The following is a 19,006-nucleotide window of genomic DNA, read 5'->3' as shown; positions in this document are numbered from 1 at the left end:
ATACATCCTTGGTTAGGCCTCATTTAGATTATGCTGCACAGTTTTGGTCACCGTATTACAGAATGGATATAAATGCTCTGGAAAATGTACAAAGGAGGATGACAAAGTTGATCCCTATGAGGATAGACTAAGGGCCCTGAATCTGCACTCTCTAGAAAGACGTAGAATTAGGGAGGATATGATTGAGGTGTATAAATGGAAGACAGGAATAAATAAAGGGGATGTAAATAGTGTGCTGAAAATATCTAGCCTAGACAGGACTCGCAGCAATGGGTTTAAATTGGAAAAATTCAGATTCAGAAAGGATATATGAAAGTACTGGTTTGGTAATAGAGTTGTGGATGAGTGGAACAAATTCCCAAGTACAGTTATAGAGGCCAGAACGTTGTGTAGCTTTAAAAATAGGTTGGATAAATACATGAATGGATGTGGGTGGGTGTGAGTTGGACCTGATAGCTTGTGCTACCAGGTCGGTTGCCGTGTTCCTCCCTTAAGTCAATGTGACCTGACCTGACTAGGTTGGGTGCATTGGCTTAAGCCGGTAGGAGACTTGGACCTGCCTCGCATGGGCCAGTAGGCCTGCTGCAGTGTTCCTTCGTTCTTATGTTCTTAAACAGCTGGTCAACAATATGGGTCTCATACTGCCTGGGTCCTTGGGCTTTGGAACTGGTACAATGGTAGCCTTCTTCCAAGCTGCTGGGAGTGTCCCGGCTCTCCCTGACTTGTTTATAATGCCTAGTATGGCTTCCCATCCACTCTGATCTGCCCGTGTAATCATGGAGTACATGACACCATCGATGCCCGGGGCAGTGTCACCTGTGTTCTTAAAAGGCACGTAGGAGTTCCAAGTCCCTGAGGTCTTTATCAGTCACATCTTCAGATTCACATGCAGCTTGTATCGTTAACTGGCGTTGCGGCAGAAGATCCGCCTGTATATTCCGGATGTCCTGTGGGAGCTGAGTGGAGGCTCCCCTGGAAGTGAAGAGCTCCACTAGTTTCTCAGCTTTCTGGGAAAGGTTCGGGTGTGCTGGTGGCCTCGGCTTGCTTTTGCCAGTTGCGATAAGCTTGCCTCATATCTCAGATAAGGTGGTGTGATGCCCGAACGTTGAGCACCACTCCATCCATTTCTCTGTTTTTACTCTGAGAGAGACTGCGGGTATGCTGCACAATGGCTCTGAGTATTCCTGTTCTCTGCTGTAGGGTTACGCCTGTATAGCTTCCTAAAAGAGTTGATGCGGTGGTTCTGCTCCCGAACCTCGTCGTTGTAGAACCACCAGTCTCTTTTGTGAGTGCCTCCTGTGGACTTCTTACAAACAATACATGAACACAGATGGTATATATAGGCTTAGCATGAGGTGTAATATTATATATACGTGTAATACTACTGGTAGTAGTATTAGTAATGATATAAGTTGTTGTAGTAGTAGTAATACAATATGGAAGAACAATTAACTTGCACATGAGTTAAAGGATATATGGACGCAAATTAGATAAGTTTAGATTTAGAAAGGATATAGGAAAGTACTGGTTTGGTAATAGGGTAGTTGATCAATCAGTCAGTCAATCAAGTTTATTCTCTATAAGGATTACAATGCGGGCTTACAGATTTTGGATATTGTGTGGTTTACATGTTTTAAAATACTAATTACAGAGAAAGCCACTAGGACACCTAGCATGGCTAGGCATTTCGGGCAGACTTAGATTAATTCTAAACTTTAAATTATTACAGATTATGGTATTAAGGCTAAGTGACTACATCATAGTTTGTGAGTTTAGCAATGTGAATACTTTTGTTTTGGCACAATACATAGCGTCTACATTGGAGTATCATAGGCAAACTTACGACTAGTTAGGATTCATTATTTTAAGACTAAGGTTCGTATTTCTGGGTTTATAGTCAAATGGGTGAGTGTAAGTGTGAACCACCAGGTGGTTTTCATGTAGTTAGTTCACGGGGTGTATCAGGGAGATAAGATGTTTTATAACTGTAGTTTTGAAAGTGATGAATGTGCCTGCAGTTCTAGAGTTTTCAGGTAGGGTGTTCCAGATTTTAGGCCCTTTGACACGCATTGAATTTTTGTAAAGGTTTAGTCGGACACGGGGAATGTCATAGAGATGTACATTTGTGTCTGGTGTTATGCCTGTGGATCCTGTCACAACTATCAAGAAAGCGTTTTAGGTCAAGGTTAATATTGGAATTTAAGGCCCTGTAGATATAGATTGCACAGTAGTAAGTGTGGATGTTCTGAACAGGGAGTAAGTTTAGATCTATGAAGAGTGGGGGTGTGTTGCCAGCATGGCCAGTTTAAGAAGTCTCCGGACCCTAGGCTATTCAGATTGGCGGGGCCCCTTTGAGTTACGGGTAAGCGAAGCGACCCCTTCCAGCTTGGGGGTGGGGGGGATCGGTGTGAGCCTGTTTAATTAAGGTCTAATTAAATACATTCTGGCTATTTAGATTAAACTTAATAGGGAAAGTACATCAAGACAACCAAAACCATTTACCAACAGCCATTATAACTATCTTGTTAAATCATGCATTTTAAAGAGAATAAACTCAAGACAGCATAGTATTACTAGATTAGGCTATTAAAGTAGTGACATCATGTACCTATTATATTCAGCATAACCACTACAGCACTATTATTCCCTTTATAAATCACTGACCATTATTGTTATCATTGCATCATGCATAAGACTATCAAATCATATAAACTCAAGAAAGTAAAGAATTGTTTATATTCACAGGCACTTCTTAAATAAACTTTTTTCTGGATTTCATATTGGCAAAATCATCAATTATATTCTGAAAATCAATATTTCTTGTTAGATCAGACTCAATGGTCAACAAGGCTAGGTTACACAATTTGTCTTGGCTCATTGTTGAACGGAGCTGGTTTTTCACTCTTTTCAAAACAGAAAATGAACGTTCTCCTTCACAGTTAGTAGCTGGAAGTGTTAGGTAAAGGCGATACACTATGTCAACATTAGGGAAGGTTTCTGAGATACCTGCATTTCTTAAATGTTTCAAAGCAGCTGACGGCGCACATTTTTCGGGTGGAGCTTTAATCTGATTCATATACCCAGAAAAATGAACTATTTCTTCAACAAATAAGTCCTGAACGTCTGCTGAAAGGTGTTGTTGCAACTTTAATGCAGCTTCTCTCAATTCTGCATCTGGCATAGTAGCAATTTTGAACAGAAATCCAAACTTGTCATTGAGATTCTGGTAATTACTTTTCTTTTCACCAATTCTGTAATCAGTGAATCTAGAATGACGAAGTATGTAGCTGTCTTACATTTCTGCCTTGGTAGCAACACAATTTCATTGTCTGGCTCTTCAAAATTGCGTTTCCTCTTCCTTGACCGCTGATGATCTGCCAGGTAACTGTAGTCTTTCACCAGCAGTTTAGCTTTCTCTTCAAACATTTCAAAAGCTTCATCATTGCGAAGTGAGCTTACAAATTCCACTAAGCCTGCATAGAGGTTAGCACAAGTAGCCATTTCAATTTCAATTTTCTGAAGTGTCTTGTTCGTGGCATTTAACCGTTCCAGTATACAGTCCCAAAGCACACAGAGTAAGGCCAATTCAAAATCTTCCAATTTTGATGCTAAGCTGGCTGCTTCGCTTCTTGTAGCTGCTGTCTGGTCTTCATCCTCTGCTATTCGGATCAAAGCAGAACGTATTTCAGCAAAGCTGTCTTTCAAAGCATGTGTTGCATCATGCTGCGCTGACCACCTTGTTGTTGATAATGATTTGATAACATCTCCATGAATGGTTGACTTGAGCATATTCCACCGATGCGTTGAAGCAGAGAAAAAAATTAAAGAGTGCTTGTAAAAGTCCAAAAAATGAAACTGTAGCAACACAACACTCCGCAGCACATGACCCAACAAGATTAAGAGAATGTGCTGAGCAGGGCACATATTCAGCAAGTGGGTTGATTTGCTTGATACGGGCTTGCAATCCATTATATTTACCCGACATGTTACTTGCATTGTCGTAGCTCTGGTCACGGCAATCCATAATAGAGATCATGTTCAAGCAGAGTATCCAGTACTACATTCATCATTGATTCTCCATCATGGCCTGAAAGAGGAATGAATTTTATAAAGCGCTCTACAGGCTTACCACTGGAGTCGACAAAGCGAACAATGAATGTCAATTGTATGTGAAATATCTGGTGTTGAATCTACACTTATTGCAAAGTATTTTGCAGTTTTCACAGCTGCTATGATGTTATTGAGGACCTTCTTAGTCATCAGTTCAATAAATTCATTACATATAGTAGATGACATGTAAGATACAGTGCCTCTTCCTGCATTCCCAAGGCGTGACACATGATTTGCTAAGAATGGATTGAATTGTGCTGACAGTTCTATGATCCCTAGGAAATTGCCATTGTTTTCCGAACCAAAAACCTCATTTTCTCCATGGAAAGCCAGTCCTCTTAGAGCTAAGAATTTTACAACAGCAACAACTCTTTCTAGAACTTTTCTCCAATAAGTGCGCTCTTTTTCAGTTTGATTTTCCAAATGAGAATCCAATAAGCCTTTTTTCTGTGCACGAAATACACTGGCTAAAATGCAGCTCCTGTGAGTGGTGGTGTTTTCATGTTCCTCGAAACGCTTGGAATTTTTCCAGTCATTGAACCCCTGTGTGAAGGTATTTTCTTTGGTAGAAAATAGCTTGCATGCTGAACAGTACACTTTTCCTGAGCTTTCAGAGTATACCATCCATGATCTTTTCACAGTTTCTGAATTTGCAAGCTTCCTATAAAACATAGATGACTTTAAACAACGACGACTTCCATCACCATAAATCCTTGCTGATTTCCTAAAGTCAATGTTCAGAGTTTGACTGAAGTTTTCTGCAATGAATAGCATTACGTAGAGAATCTGGGATTACATTTGGCCATGAGGCAGGATCTTTTAAGACAAATCCTGTGGATGAAATGTCCGTTGAGACATTGAGAGGAGACACAAAAGAAGTAGATGCTGGCTGAGAAATAATGGAGTGAGGGCTTCCTGTATGATCTGACGTATCTGCAGATTCAACTGTACTAGTAACATCAGAAACTGTTTTCGTGAGCATGTCTGTGATCTTTCTGCAGCTTCCTACATCTTTCTTTTTCTGTTCTTCTTGAATTTTCTTCTTTCTTTTCTGACCCACTCGCATAAGAACGTCCAACATCACGTTCACGAGATGCCATAATGAGGATGTATCACTGTCTGCAATCATGCAAATACAAATTTTTCATTATCAATTATTATTAATTTTTTAATTATTATTAATTTTTTTTGTCACTTGGGGGGATATGGCCCTTGTAGCCCCCTTTCCTCTGGCTGCGCATCTAAAAATTCAAAACGTTGACTGTGGTCAAACAAACGGGCTTCCACATGGATAAATTGTCATTTTTGTGGAAATTGGTGTCACGCCCCTTGTGCAGATATCCCAGAACTAGCTACAAGCAGTATTAAAACAGAGAAGTGTTTTTGGGTATGCCCAAATGAGGAAAATCTGTGGACTAAAATCACAAGGGTATTAAAAGAGGACAACATCAAAGCTGCTTTCATAGAAAACCTGGAAGCTTTCTACAACAGATGGGAACATAAAAAGTCTGGGCTGAATGGTACTGCCCTTGATACTGGCCATGTAGTCAGAAACTGTAAGGCTGGAGGTGATGTCCTGGTAGTCAGTAAATGTGGGGCTGATAGTGCTGTCCTGGGAGACAGTAATGGTGAAGCTGGAGGTGCTGTCCTGGGAGACAGAAATGGTGAAGCTGGAGATACTGTCCTGGGAGACAGTAATGGTGAAGCTGGAGATTTTGTCCAGGTAGTCGGGAATTATACGCAGGAAGGAATACATATAAATGACCTCATAGGGGACAGGAGCCATAGTAGGGAAACAAGTGTAGTCAAAGATAAGATAAAACCAATATTGCAAACTAGAAATACCGCAGGAAATAGCAAACAGAGGACTCCAATAGCAATAGTGAGGATAAATTACCAAAAACAACTGGTGGGAGCTCCATTGTTGGTGCTAGGGAGGATAGAAGTAAGACAGGGAAACATGCACCAACAGGGAATACAGTCACAGAAACCCAAGGCAAGCGGAAACCAAGCCTGTGCACATACTATGCACTTGGTATCTGCTGGCATGGGAAATCTGGAAAAACAGATGGGACATGCAACTATGACCACCCTAGAAAATGCCATGCCCATATGACAACAGGAAAATGCAAACTCCCTTCCTGTAAGCTTTTTCACCATGAAATGTGTACCTCTTCAGTACAGGAAAGACTGTGCTATAACTTAAATTGCCAGGCATACCATCTAAAGGGGACAAAAAGATACAAAACATCCAGGCCATGGGAAAACCTGGGTAGCCACAGCCACTCAAGAGGGAGAGGTTTTTTAGTGCCAGGAAGGAAAAAAAACTGGCAGGAAATGGCAGAAATCGTACACCAAATCCAGTCATTCCTGGAGTGGAACCACAGTCGATGGCCTCCACTCCAAACCAACAGATACAGATACTAATGCCGGAAAAAAAATCCCCCCCCAGTACCAACAATACCACCAGTCCGATAACATTCTTCTTTGCAAATATACAGGGTCTAAAGCCAGCAACAAACAACAAAATACCTTTCATCCGTGGACTGCTTGCAGAGGCAAAGGCAATGTTCGCGGCTTTCACTGAGACCCACATAAAGGATCACTTGGACAACGAAATATGGATCCCAGGTTACAACCTATACAGATGTGACAGAGTGAACAGGCAAAAGGGGGGGGGGTTGGCCTGTACATTGCAGAGTCACTTGTTTGCACAGAACTGCTTAATGCCTCAAATGACGTAGTGGAAGTTTTAGCAGTAAAGGTCGAGAACCAAAACCTAGTCATTGTGGTAGTCTACAAGCCTCCGGATGCAACATCCCAGCAATTCCAGGAACAGCTGTTAAAAATTGACCACTGTCTAGAAAATCTTCCAGCTCCTGCACCCAACATCTTGCTCCTGGGGGATTTCAACTTAAGGCACCTAAAATGGAGGAATATAGCAAATAATATTGTTGCAGTAATAACACCAGGAGGCAGCTCTGATGAAAACTCACACTCACACGAGCTTTTAAATCTCTGCACAAAATTCAATTTAAACCAGCAAATAATAGAGCCTACTAGACTGGAGAATACACTAGACCTCATCTTCACTAACAATGATGATCTGATAAGAAATGTCACCATATCAAAAACAATATACTCAGATCACAACATAATTGAGGTTCAGACATGTATGCGTGGAGCCCCAGACCGACAAAATGAGACTAGTCACGAGGGAGCATTCACCAAATTCAACTTCAATAACAAAAACATAAAGTGGGACCAAGTAAACCAAGTCCTAACCGATATAAGCTGGGAAGATATACTAAGCAACACAGACCCAAACTTATGCCTAGAACAGATTAACTCGGTGGCACTCGATGTATGCACAAGGCTTATTCCTCTAAGAAAAAAGGAGGAGTAGATGTAAAATAGAAAGAGACAGGCGCTCCCTTTACAGGCGACGGAAAAGAATAACAGAGCGGCTAAAAGAGGTCAATATATCTGAAATGCGCAGGGAGACACTGGTCAGAGAAATAGCAAGCATCGAACTTAAGCTAAAAGAATCCTTTAGGAGTCAGGAATCGCGGGAATAACTAAAAGCCATAAATGAAATCGAAAGAAACCCAAAGTATTTCTTCTCCTATGCCAAATCAAAATCGAGAACAACGTCCAGTATTGGGCCCCTACTTAAACAAGATGGGTCCTACACAGATGACAGCAAGGAAATGAGTGAGCTACTCAAGTCCCAATATGACTCAGTTTTTAGCAAGCCGCTAACCAGACTGAGAGTCGAAGATCAAAATGAATTTTTTATGAGAGAGCCACAAAATTTGATTAACACAAGCCTATCCGATGTTATCCTGACGCCAAATGACTTCGAACAGGCGATAAATGACATGCCCATGCACTCTGCCCCAGGGCCAGACTCATGGAACTCTGTGTTCATCAAGAACTGCAAGAAGCCCCTATCACGAGCCTTTTCCATCCTATGGAGAGGGAGCATGGACACGGGGGTCGTCCCTCAGTTACTAAAAACAACAGACATAGCCCCACTCCACAAAGGGGGCAGTAAAGCAACAGCAAAGAACTACAGACCAATAGCACTAACATCCCATATCATAAAAATCTTTGAAAGGGTCCTAAGAAGCAAGATCACCACCCATCTAGAAACCCATCAGTTACACAACCCAGGGCAACATGGGTTTAGAACAGGTCGCTCCTGTCTGTCTCAACTACTGGATCACTACGACAAGGTCCTAAATGCACTAGAAGACAAAAAGAATGCAGATGTAATATATACAGACTTTGCAAAAGCCTTCGACAAGTGTGACCATGGCGTAATAGCGCACAAAATGCGCGCTAAAGGAATAACAGGAAAAGTCGGTCGATGGATCTATAATTTCCTCACTAACAGAACACAGAGAGTAGTCGTCAACAGAGTAAAGTCCGAGGCAGCTACGGTGAAAAGCTCTGTTCCACAAGGCACAGTACTAGCTCCCATCTTGTTCCTCATCCTCATATCCGACATAGACAAGGATGTCAGCCACAGCACCGTGTCTTCCTTTGCAGATGACACCCGAATCTGCATGACAGTGTCTTCCATTGCAGACACTGCAAGGCTCCAGGCGGACATCAACCAAATCTTTCAGTGGGCTGCAGAAAACAATATGAAGTTCAACGATGAGAAATTTCAATTACTCAGATATGGTAAACATGAGGAAATTAAATCTTCATCAGAGTACAAAACAAATTCTGGCCACAAAATAGAGCGAAACACCAACGTCAAAGACCTGGGAGTGATTATGTCGGAGGATCTCACCTTCAAGGACCATAACATTGTATCAATCGCATCTGCTAGAAAAATGACAGGATGGATAATGAGAACCTTCAAAACTAGGGAGGCCAAGCCCATGATGACACTCTTCAGGTCACTTGTTCTATCTAGGCTGGAATATTGCTGCACTCTAACAGCACCTTTCAAGGCAGGTGAAATTGCCGACCTAGAAAATGTACAGAGAACTTTCACGGCGCGCATAACGGAGATAAAACACCTCAATTACTGGGAGCGCTTGAGGTTTCTAAACCTGTATTCCCTGGAACGCAGGAGGGAGAGATACATGATTATATACACCTGGAAAATCCTAGAGGGACTAGTACCGAACTTGCACACGAAAATCACTCACTACGAAAGCAAAAGACTTGGCAGACGATGCACCATCCCCCCAATGAAAAGCAGGGGTGTCACTAGCACGTTAAGAGACCATACAATAAGTGTCAGGGGCCCGAGACTGTTCAACTGCCTCCCAGCACACATAAGGGGGATTACCAACAGACCCCTGGCAGTCTTCAAGCTGGCACTGGACAAGCACCTAAAGTCAGTTCCTGATCAGCCGGGCTGTGGCTCGTACGTTGGTTTGCGTGCAGTCAGCAGCAACAGCTCTGATCCACCAGGAGGCCTGGTCACAGACCGGGCCGCGGGGGCGTTGACCCCCGGAACTCTCTCCAGGTAAACTCCAGGTAAAACACCTATCTGCTACCAGACATAATGTAGTAGGTTTTGTCAGTGTTAAGTGTAAGTTTATTGGCTGTCATCCAAGTCAGAATTTTGAGCAGCTCCACGTTGACAATGGTGTTGAGGGTGGCAAGATTAGGGTGGGAGATGGCGTAAGTCGTGTCGTCAGCAATGATGAGTGGAACGGTCTGCCTAATAGGGTTATCGAAGCGTTTATTCTGTTAGTGGGTTGGATTTGTGAAAGACCTGCCAAGTATGGGTCAACAGGCCTACTGCTTAGTAATTTTGAAATACTGTAACTACCGGATTTTTGCAAGGCTCCAGGCGGACATCAACCAAATCTTTCAGTGGGCTGCAGAAAACAATATGAAGTTCAACGATGAGAAATTTCAATTACTCAGATATGGTAAACACGAGGAAATTAAATCTTCATCAGAGTACAAAACAAATTCTGGCCACAAAATAGAGCGAAACACCAACGTCAAAGACCTGGGAGTGATCATGTCGGAGGATCTCACCTTCAAGGACCATAACATTGTATCGATCGCAGCTGCTAGAAAAATGACAGGATGGATAATGAGAACCTTCAAAACGAGGGATGCCAAGCCCATGATGACACTCTTCAGGTCACTTGTTCTATCTAGGCTGGAATATTGCTGCACACTAACAGCACCTTTCAAGGCAGGTGAAATTGCTGACCTAGAAAATGTACAGAGAACCTTCATGGCGCGCATAACGGAGATAAAACACCTCAATTACTGGGAGCGCTTGAGGTTCCTGAACCTGTATTCCCTGGAATGCAGGCGGGAGAGATACATGATTATATACACCTGGAAAATCCTAGAGGGACTAGTACCGAACTTGCACACGAAAATCACTCACTACGAGAGCAAAAGACTTGGCAGACGATGCAACATCCCCCCAATGAAAAGCAGGGGTGTCACTAGCACGTTAAGAGACCATACAATAAGTGTCAGGGGCCCGAGACTGTTCAACTGCCTCCCAGCATACATAAGGGGGATTACCAACAGACCCCTAGCAGTCTTCAAGCTGGCACTGGACAAGCACCTAAAGTCAGTTCCTGATCAGCCGGGCTGTGGCTCGTACGTTGGTTTGCGTGCAGTCAGCAGCAACAGCCTGGTTGATCAGGCTCTGATCCACCAGGAGGCCTGGTCACAGACCGGGCCGCGGGGGCGTTGACCCCCGGAACTCTCTCCAGGTAAACTCCAGGTAAAACACCTATCTGCTACCAGACATAATGTAGTAAGTTTTGTCAGTGTTAAGTGTAAGTTTATTGGCTGTCATCCAAGTCAGAATTTTGAGCAGCTCCACGTTGACAATGGTGTTGAGGGTGGCAAGATTAGGGTGGGAGATGGCGTAAGTCGTGTCGTCAGCAATGATGAGTGGAACGGTCTGCCTAATAGGGTTATCGAAGCGTTTATTCTGTTAGTGGGTTGGATTTGTGAAAGACCTGCCAAGTATGGGTCAACAGGCCTACTGCTTAGTAATTTTGAAATACTGTAACTACCGGATTTTTGCAAGGCTCCAGGCGGACATCAACCAAATCTTTCAGTGGGCTGCAGAAAACAATATGAAGTTCAACGATGAGAAATTTCAATTACTCAGATATGGTAAACACGAGGAAATTAAATCTTCATCAGAGTACAAAACAAATTCTGGCCACAAAATAGAGCGAAACACCAACGTCAAAGACCTGGGAGTGATCATGTCGGAGGATCTCACCTTCAAGGACCATAACATTGTATCGATCGCAGCTGCTAGAAAAATGACAGGATGGATAATGAGAACCTTCAAAACGAGGGATGCCAAGCCCATGATGACACTCTTCAGGTCACTTGTTCTATCTAGGCTGGAATATTGCTGCACACTAACAGCACCTTTCAAGGCAGGTGAAATTGCTGACCTAGAAAATGTACAGAGAACCTTCACGGCGCGCATAACGGAGATAAAACACCTCAATTACTGGGAGCGCTTGAGGTTCCTGAACCTGTATTCCCTGGAATGCAGGCGGGAGAGATACATGATTATATACACCTGGAAAATCCTAGAGGGACTAGTACCGAACTTGCACACGAAAATCACTCACTACGAGAGCAAAAGACTTGGCAGACGATGCAACATCCCCCCAATGAAAAGCAGGGGTGTCACTAGCACGTTAAGAGACCATACAATAAGTGTCAGGGGCCCGAGACTGTTCAACTGCCTCCCAGCATACATAAGGGGGATTACCAACAGACCCCTGGCAGTCTTCAAGCTGGCACTGGACAAGCACCTAAAGTCAGTTCCTGATCAGCCGGGCTGTGGCTCATACGTTGGTTTGCGTGCAGCCAGCAGTAACAGCCTGGTTGATCAGGCTCTGATCCACCAGGAGGCCTGGTCACAGACCGGGCCACGGGGGCGTTGACCCCCGGAACTCTCTCCAGGTTGCTCCAGGTTCCAGGTTGCTGCAGTGTTCCTCCTTTCTTATGCAAGGAGTATGGCAAACAGTTCTGTCTGAAGGGTAGAGGCCCAGTTATTGATGCATACTTCAATTTGATGTAAACCTTGGTAATAAATACCGACAAGTTGGTTTAGAAAGACACGTAAGCAAACACTGACATATTTATTAGAAAACGTTTCAGCTCAAGGTCCCAGGACGGAAACGTTTTATAATAAATATGTCATAGTGCTTGTTTACGTGTCTTTCTAAACAATGCTCCAATTTATTTATGAAAGCCATCACTGTGACAGCAGCACTACCAGCTGCACCAGTGGTCATCAGCAGGCAGGAACCTCCACCCGGGGCTCAAAACTTTTAAATATGGCGGGAGTGTAAACGACCATGACGTAACGTTGGGTGACCATGACGTCAGAGTGACGTCACCGCCCAGCTGTTCTGCAACAACAATCCTTTGTTGGTGGTGGTGAAGGTTGCTCTCCTGCCGCCTCTCTTGCAACCCCTCTTGCAACCTCTGCATGACTCGTGAGGTAGGAACCTCAGAGGTAACTCAACCTGTGCAACACCAGTAGTTACAACGGTTATACATGGCTGGGAGTGAGTTATAAGAGGGTAAACAGAGAGGGTATCGTAACTTCAAGGCCGAGTGCTGAGTTACTCGTGTGACATGTTCCCTTATGCGTCTTTATTAATTTTTGTTATATAACCAACAGCACTCAACGTTAGTTAGTTATTAGTGGACGTAGTTAACAGCTGAGACTCTAGTTTATTGTTATGTCAGTTGTAGTTATTGTAGAACCTCTCATGGGAGGTTCCTCGATGTTGGTCAGGGGATCTTGATCCAAGCACTGGGATTGTCCATTATTTCCTTAATCGACCTTAAATCGAGTCTGGTTGCATCCTATTCCTTAGACACTGAATAACCATAATGGTTTTAGGTCTTGCTCATAAACCTGATACAGGTTAACAGTAATATAAAGCTCAGACGAGTGTATCAGTGTTCATAGTAAAATTAATAACATTTTTGCTTTGTATCAATAAGTATAAATAATAGAAGTCCTTATATTAAACTTCAAATTGATATATCTCAGGTAAGGCCCCATTTAGATGCTGCTGCTCAGGTCTGGTGGGTTTTACAGACTTGACTTAATATTGTGTTTAGGGGCTTGGTTTTTAAGCCTAACAATAACCTATCTTATAAATTTTAAAATACTAAGTGGAGTGTGTAATGCAGACGGTTATGTTTTGTAATTATGTAGAAAACCCATCCATTGGTAGGCAAAAAATAGAGGGAACCTATCTTAACTCAATCAAACTTAACCTAGATTTTGAGGTTAATTTTAGGTTAATTTTTCCTCAGAGGCTCAGAATATACCTGTTTACACTTCATAACCCACTTAATATGAGAATTTACTTAATAAAAATGTTGACCCCTAATGCAAAATTAACCTAGAATGGACCTAATTGCACTGGAAAACATGCAGAGAAGGATGGCAAACTTGATCCCAAGTATTGAACATCAACCAAATCTTCAAATGGGTCACTTAAAGCAATATGAAGTTCAATGAAGAGAAATTTCAGCTACTCAAATATGGAAAACTTGAGGAAATTGAAACTGTATCAAGGTATACAACAAATACTAATCATACAATACAGCCCATGATGATTCTCTTTAAATTCGCTTGTACTCTGTCATGCCCCCATATTGCTCCGAGAGTGTACTTTCATGGCACACACAAGTTGATAAGGCACCTAAATTACAGTGGACTCTCAGTTAACAACATTAATCCATTCCAGAGAGCTTATCTTTAACCGATTCTGTCGTTATCCGAATTAATTTTCCCCATAAGAAATAATGGAAATCCAATTAATCCGTTCCAGACACCCAAAAGTATTAAACAAAATAATTTTTCACACAAACTGTACATTTCCCTACACAAAACAATGAGACATGCAAAATAAACAATACTAAAATGACACTTACCTTTATTGAAGACTTAATAACCCTTTGAGGGTCGACAGGTCCTCTCAGAGACTCGTTCTCAGGGCCGGCCAAATTAAAAAAAAAAAAAAAATTCTTATGAGAAAATAGTTTTTTTTTTTCTAAATATTATAGGCTAAACAAAAAAATTTTACCATCAATACTTACCGAGATATGGAGGCGAGAAGTTGATGAAAAAGGGGGACAATGTGGCAACATCGCCGACTGCCGTCTCCCGGTATTCTTTTATTTACTTTATGTACTAATTTCTATTATTTTTTAATTTTTCTTTTTCCAAGTAACTTTTATTGCCTGTGAGACCAATATGATCAGTATTTTGTAAGTTTTTTCTTTTTCAATACTGCACAATAAGGGCATAAACACTCTTGTCATTGTTTTGTTTATAAAAAATATTTACTCAAACAAACGATATGAAATGTTGTTTATTACTATTTTTCTATATTTTTATACACATATACAGTCACAGGGAATGTTTCTAGAAGTTCTGCAGTCTGTGGAAGTCTTTGAAACATGGTGTCATGCACAGTGGTGTTTTACACTCCTCAAACATAAAACGAGTGTCTCTGCATTGTTGTGGGCATTTTTTTGTATGTGCACGGACATAACACCTCTTCTGAACTTTTTTCTTGAAAGCAGTAGCAGGCAGTTTTACCAGGAAGTGATCACCATGCTTCAGACAAGAAGGTAGTTGTTGATAATTTGGTGGGCGGTCTATTGCAGGTGTTCTTCCTTGGTACTTGAATACTATTTGTCTGATGACAGACAAACAGAATTTGCCGTATTGTGGTTTGTTTCTGGTCCTCATCTTATACATATTATAAGCATCGAACATGGAAATGTCCAGAAGATGGAAAAAGAGTTTTATGTACCACTTATAACTCTTGCGAACACAATCAGCAAACCCAATCTGCATGTCACATTTGTCCACTGAACGCATATTGAAGGTGTAATCAATCACAGCTGCAGGTTTTAGAATGGGTTCATTGCTCTCTCTATGCTGCCTGCCAGTGTCTGCCACTTCATTAGGGTGAACTGATGACAACAGTGTGACGTCTCGTTTGTCATGCCACCGAAATGCCATGATGTCATTGGCAGCAAACGCCTGCACCACACCTCTACGAGTGCCAGCGACAAACCTGGGCATGTGTTTCCGATTTACACGCACTGTGCCACACACATCTGTCATGTTCACTCGCAAAAAATCACTGAGTGAGGGGCTTGTGTACCAGTTATCAGTATATAATATATGCCCCTTACCAAGGTATGGTTCTATCATTGTTCTAACCACATCACCAGAGATTCCCAATAACTTCCTGGTATTTTGCAATGTATAACTTCCAGTGTACACAATAATATCCAATACCAGACCACCGTAACAATCACAAAGCACAAACAACTTTATACCAAAGCATTTCCTCTTGCTTGGTATGTACTGCTTGAAAGAGAGTCTTCCTTTGAACAGAATCAAAGACTCGTCAGTTACAAGCTTCCTGAAGGGATAAAAATACATATTGAATTTCTCTTTCAGATACACAAACCTGTCGTTTCTGTCAGGCCTGGTTTTGTCTGAGAAGTAAAGCATACGTAACATCAGCACAAATCGATTCACTGGCATTATATCACTGAAACCTGGGGTTGCAATCAGGCAGTCTGTTGACCAGTATGATTTCACTTTGTGCTTATACACATGTGGCATAAGCATGGGTCTGTGAAGGATGATCTAAATCATAGAATTGATGAGGAGAAAAAGGTGAATGATGCACTTAGGAGCCTGTGAAAACAAAGAACTCTGCCCTTGGAAGCAAAGAGGGGAATGTACGAGAGTATAGTTGTAACAACGCTCTTATATGGGTGTGAAACATGGGTGGTGAATGTTGCAACAAGGAGAACAGTGGAGGCAGTGGAGATGTCATGTCTGAGAGCAATGTGTGGTGTGAATATAATGCAGAGAATTCATAGTTTGGAAATTAGGAGGAGGTGAGGGAGGGGTTTTTGAGGTAGTTTGGACATGTAGAGAGGAAGGAACAAAATCGAATGACTTCGAGAGTGTATAAATCTGTAGTAGAGGGAAGGCGGGGTAGGGGTCAGCCTAGGAAAAGTTGGAGGGAGGGGGTAAAGGAGGTTTTGTGTGTGAGGGGCTTTGACTTCCAACAAGCATGCATGAGCGTGTTAGATAGGAGCGAATGGAGACAAATGGTTTTTAGGATTTGACGTGATGTTGGAGTATGAGCAACGTAATATTTATCAAGGGATTCAGAGAAACCAGCAGGCTGGACTTGAGTTCTAGAGATGGGAAGTAAAATGTCTGCATTCTGAAGGAAGTGTATTAATGTTGCAGTTTTATAACTGTAGTATAAGTGTGCCTCTGGCAAGACAGTGATGGAGTGAATAATGATGAAAGTTTTTCATTTTCGTGCCACCCTGCCTTGGTGGGAGACAGCCGATGTGTTAAAAACAATATTTTGGAGATTTGCTTTAAATTTAATTAGTTTAGCATAGTGTGGGTATGGTTGTTACTGAGAGATGAGATGTTTTTTGAGTATAGTCCTAAATTGATTTATGGGCAGGGGACCTCTTGCTGTTTCAGGCAAAGAGTTCTAAATCTTCAGGTTCTTTATGTGCACTTCATTTTTGCATAGTGTGAGATGGACACGAGGGTTGTCAAAAGTGTTTTGTGTCTCGTGTTATGCCTGTGTGTTCTGTTGAAGCTATCTAGGAGAAGTTTGAGTGAATGGTTGATATTGGAGTTTAATGTTCTGTATACGTATACACAGCAGACCATTATTTAACACGGGTTTATTCGGGATGTTTTGGTTATAGCACTGTTGAAGAATTGTGGCACAATATTATACAGCACTTCGTAAAATTAACTTAACACGGTTCAGTTTGCGGGAGGGGAAAAAATTTGGAGCATCACCCATGGGATACTCCTGGATGTGGGTTAGACCATTGAGTCAATGGGGGAGACCTACCACCATCCCCCGCCACCCTCCGCCACTCCCACCACCACCCTTGCCCCAGTCTTCAGTTCATATACGTGTTGAACCATCCTCTGCTAGGAGCTAGCTGTGTTTATTTTTGTTTGTGGATTGAGTTTAGATTTTCTAATTGCCACATCTTAAATCTGCCAAGCAATCCTTGCACCCAGTAGGCATACAAGTGTTGCTGAAAGTGGCAAGAAAAGGTTTCAGCATTTAAAAGTATTAGACAAGAGATGGCCTGTGGCCATAATGAAGCGTCACTTTGTGCACATAAAAAGAATGAGGTAAATGTGAGTTTGTGTGATGACTGACTGGTTTACTGACTGACTTACTGACTTGACTGACTGACACTGACTTGACTGACTGACACTTACTGACTTGACTGATTTACTGACTTGACTTGCTGACTTGACTTGCTGACTTGACTTGCTGACTTGACTTGCTGACTTGACTTGCTGACTTGACTTGCTGACTTGACTTGCTGACTTGACTTGCTGACTTGACTGACTGACTGACTTTTTTACTGACTTTTTCACTGAAGAGGACCCTGAAATGTTGTCTTGAGCAGCTGGTGCCTTACCATCAGTTGTATAATGTGCTGTGGGGTAAAATAGAACAGAAATCCATTACTGTACAGAATTTATGCACACTCCAGTACAACCATCGACTTCAGTACCAGAACCTCTACCATCCACCTCGGCCCTGTAGGTCCACAGCATAACTCTCCACTCTCCACAATCATCCACAAAGACATGCACCTAAAATTTAAGGTAAGAAATACTATTATTTCTGTTGCATTTGTAATCTTAAGCAGTGAAAACATAATACATCATGACAGTGAACTTCAATTACATATTCACTTCTATTTTTGTAAGATCTGGAGGTCTAAAAAAAAGTTGTTTGGCTCTTTTGGGGCGCCCTGGAACATAACCTTATTTTTCCCATAAGTTCTTCAGTTTATCTAACACGTTTTTTTTATCTAACACGGCATTTTCAGGAATGTAACTACCATGTTAAATAATGGTCTACTGTAGTAGGCACAGTAATAAGTGTGTATAATATGCATATTAAGTAAGTTCAAGCTTTTGAAGAGTGGTGGAGTGTGTTGTCTGGCACTTGAATCTGCGATCATCTGAACCGCCACTTTTTGTTGGGTTATTAAATGTTTAAGGGGATTGGCCATGGTAGATCTCCAAGCACAAATACCAAAGGTGAGGTAAAGGTATATTAGAGAGTGATATAAGGTAAGGAGTGCCCTTTGGGATACATAGTATCACATCTTGGAAAGGATACCTACTGTTTTGGGAACTTTCTTGGTTATATGCTGGATGTGGATCTGAAATTTAAGATTACAGTCAAGGTGGAGACCTAGAAATTTGCCCTCAGTGTGTCTTGTAATGGGTGACTGATTTATCAATATGTTTAGCTGGATATTTATTGCCAAGTTTGTTGTCATCCAGTTTGATATTTTATGTACGTAGCTCTGTTTACAGTGTTACTAAGTACATAGCCAGGTTTGGGTGGGAGAAGATGTAAGTGGTGTCATCTGTGAATAGAACTGGTTTAAGGAGTTGTGATGTATTTGGGAGGTCACTGATGTAAATAAGAGAGTAGAGGACCTAGGACACTTCCCTGTGGCACTCCAACAACTACAGGCTGAGTATTGGAGCTCATGCCATTTATGTATACTGGTGTCTACCACTAAGATAAGATTGTAGGTAATTGAGAGTATGTCCTCTGACCCCGTAATGGTCTAGTTTTAGATGCGAGATATTGTGATCTACTGTATCAAATGCTTTCCATAGGTCTGTGAAGAGCCCCAGAGGATATTCATTTTTTCATTTGCTGTATATAGTAATTCGAGCATCTGAATAATTGCATCATTCATGCTCTTTTTCGGCCTAAGCCCAAACTGGCAGGGGTTCAGTATGTTATGTGGTAGGAGGTAGTAGTAGATT

At 41.9% G+C, this 19,006-nt stretch overlaps 1 protein-coding gene across 2 annotated transcripts in view; it reads left to right on the top strand.

Annotated features, from left to right (window-relative positions):
• Nucleotides 1-12,459: 12,459 nt before the first annotated feature.
• Nucleotides 12,460-19,006, top strand: part of LOC128696474 (motile sperm domain-containing protein 1) — a 59,665-nt gene continuing 53,118 nt past the window's right edge. The window contains exon 1 of one of the 2 annotated variants that reach the window (XM_070094747.1): nt 12,460-12,595. The gene's annotated coding sequence lies outside the window, so the exon portion shown is untranslated. Of the gene's footprint in view, nt 12,611-19,006 lie in introns of both variants that reach the window. The other variant, XM_070094748.1, reaches the window with a different exon arrangement.

This window comes from Cherax quadricarinatus, chromosome 47 (assembly GCF_038502225.1).
Source record: "Cherax quadricarinatus isolate ZL_2023a chromosome 47, ASM3850222v1, whole genome shotgun sequence".
NCBI classification, from domain to species: Eukaryota; Metazoa; Arthropoda; class Malacostraca; order Decapoda; family Parastacidae; genus Cherax; species Cherax quadricarinatus.
This window is presented reverse-complemented; position numbering and strand designations above follow the sequence as displayed.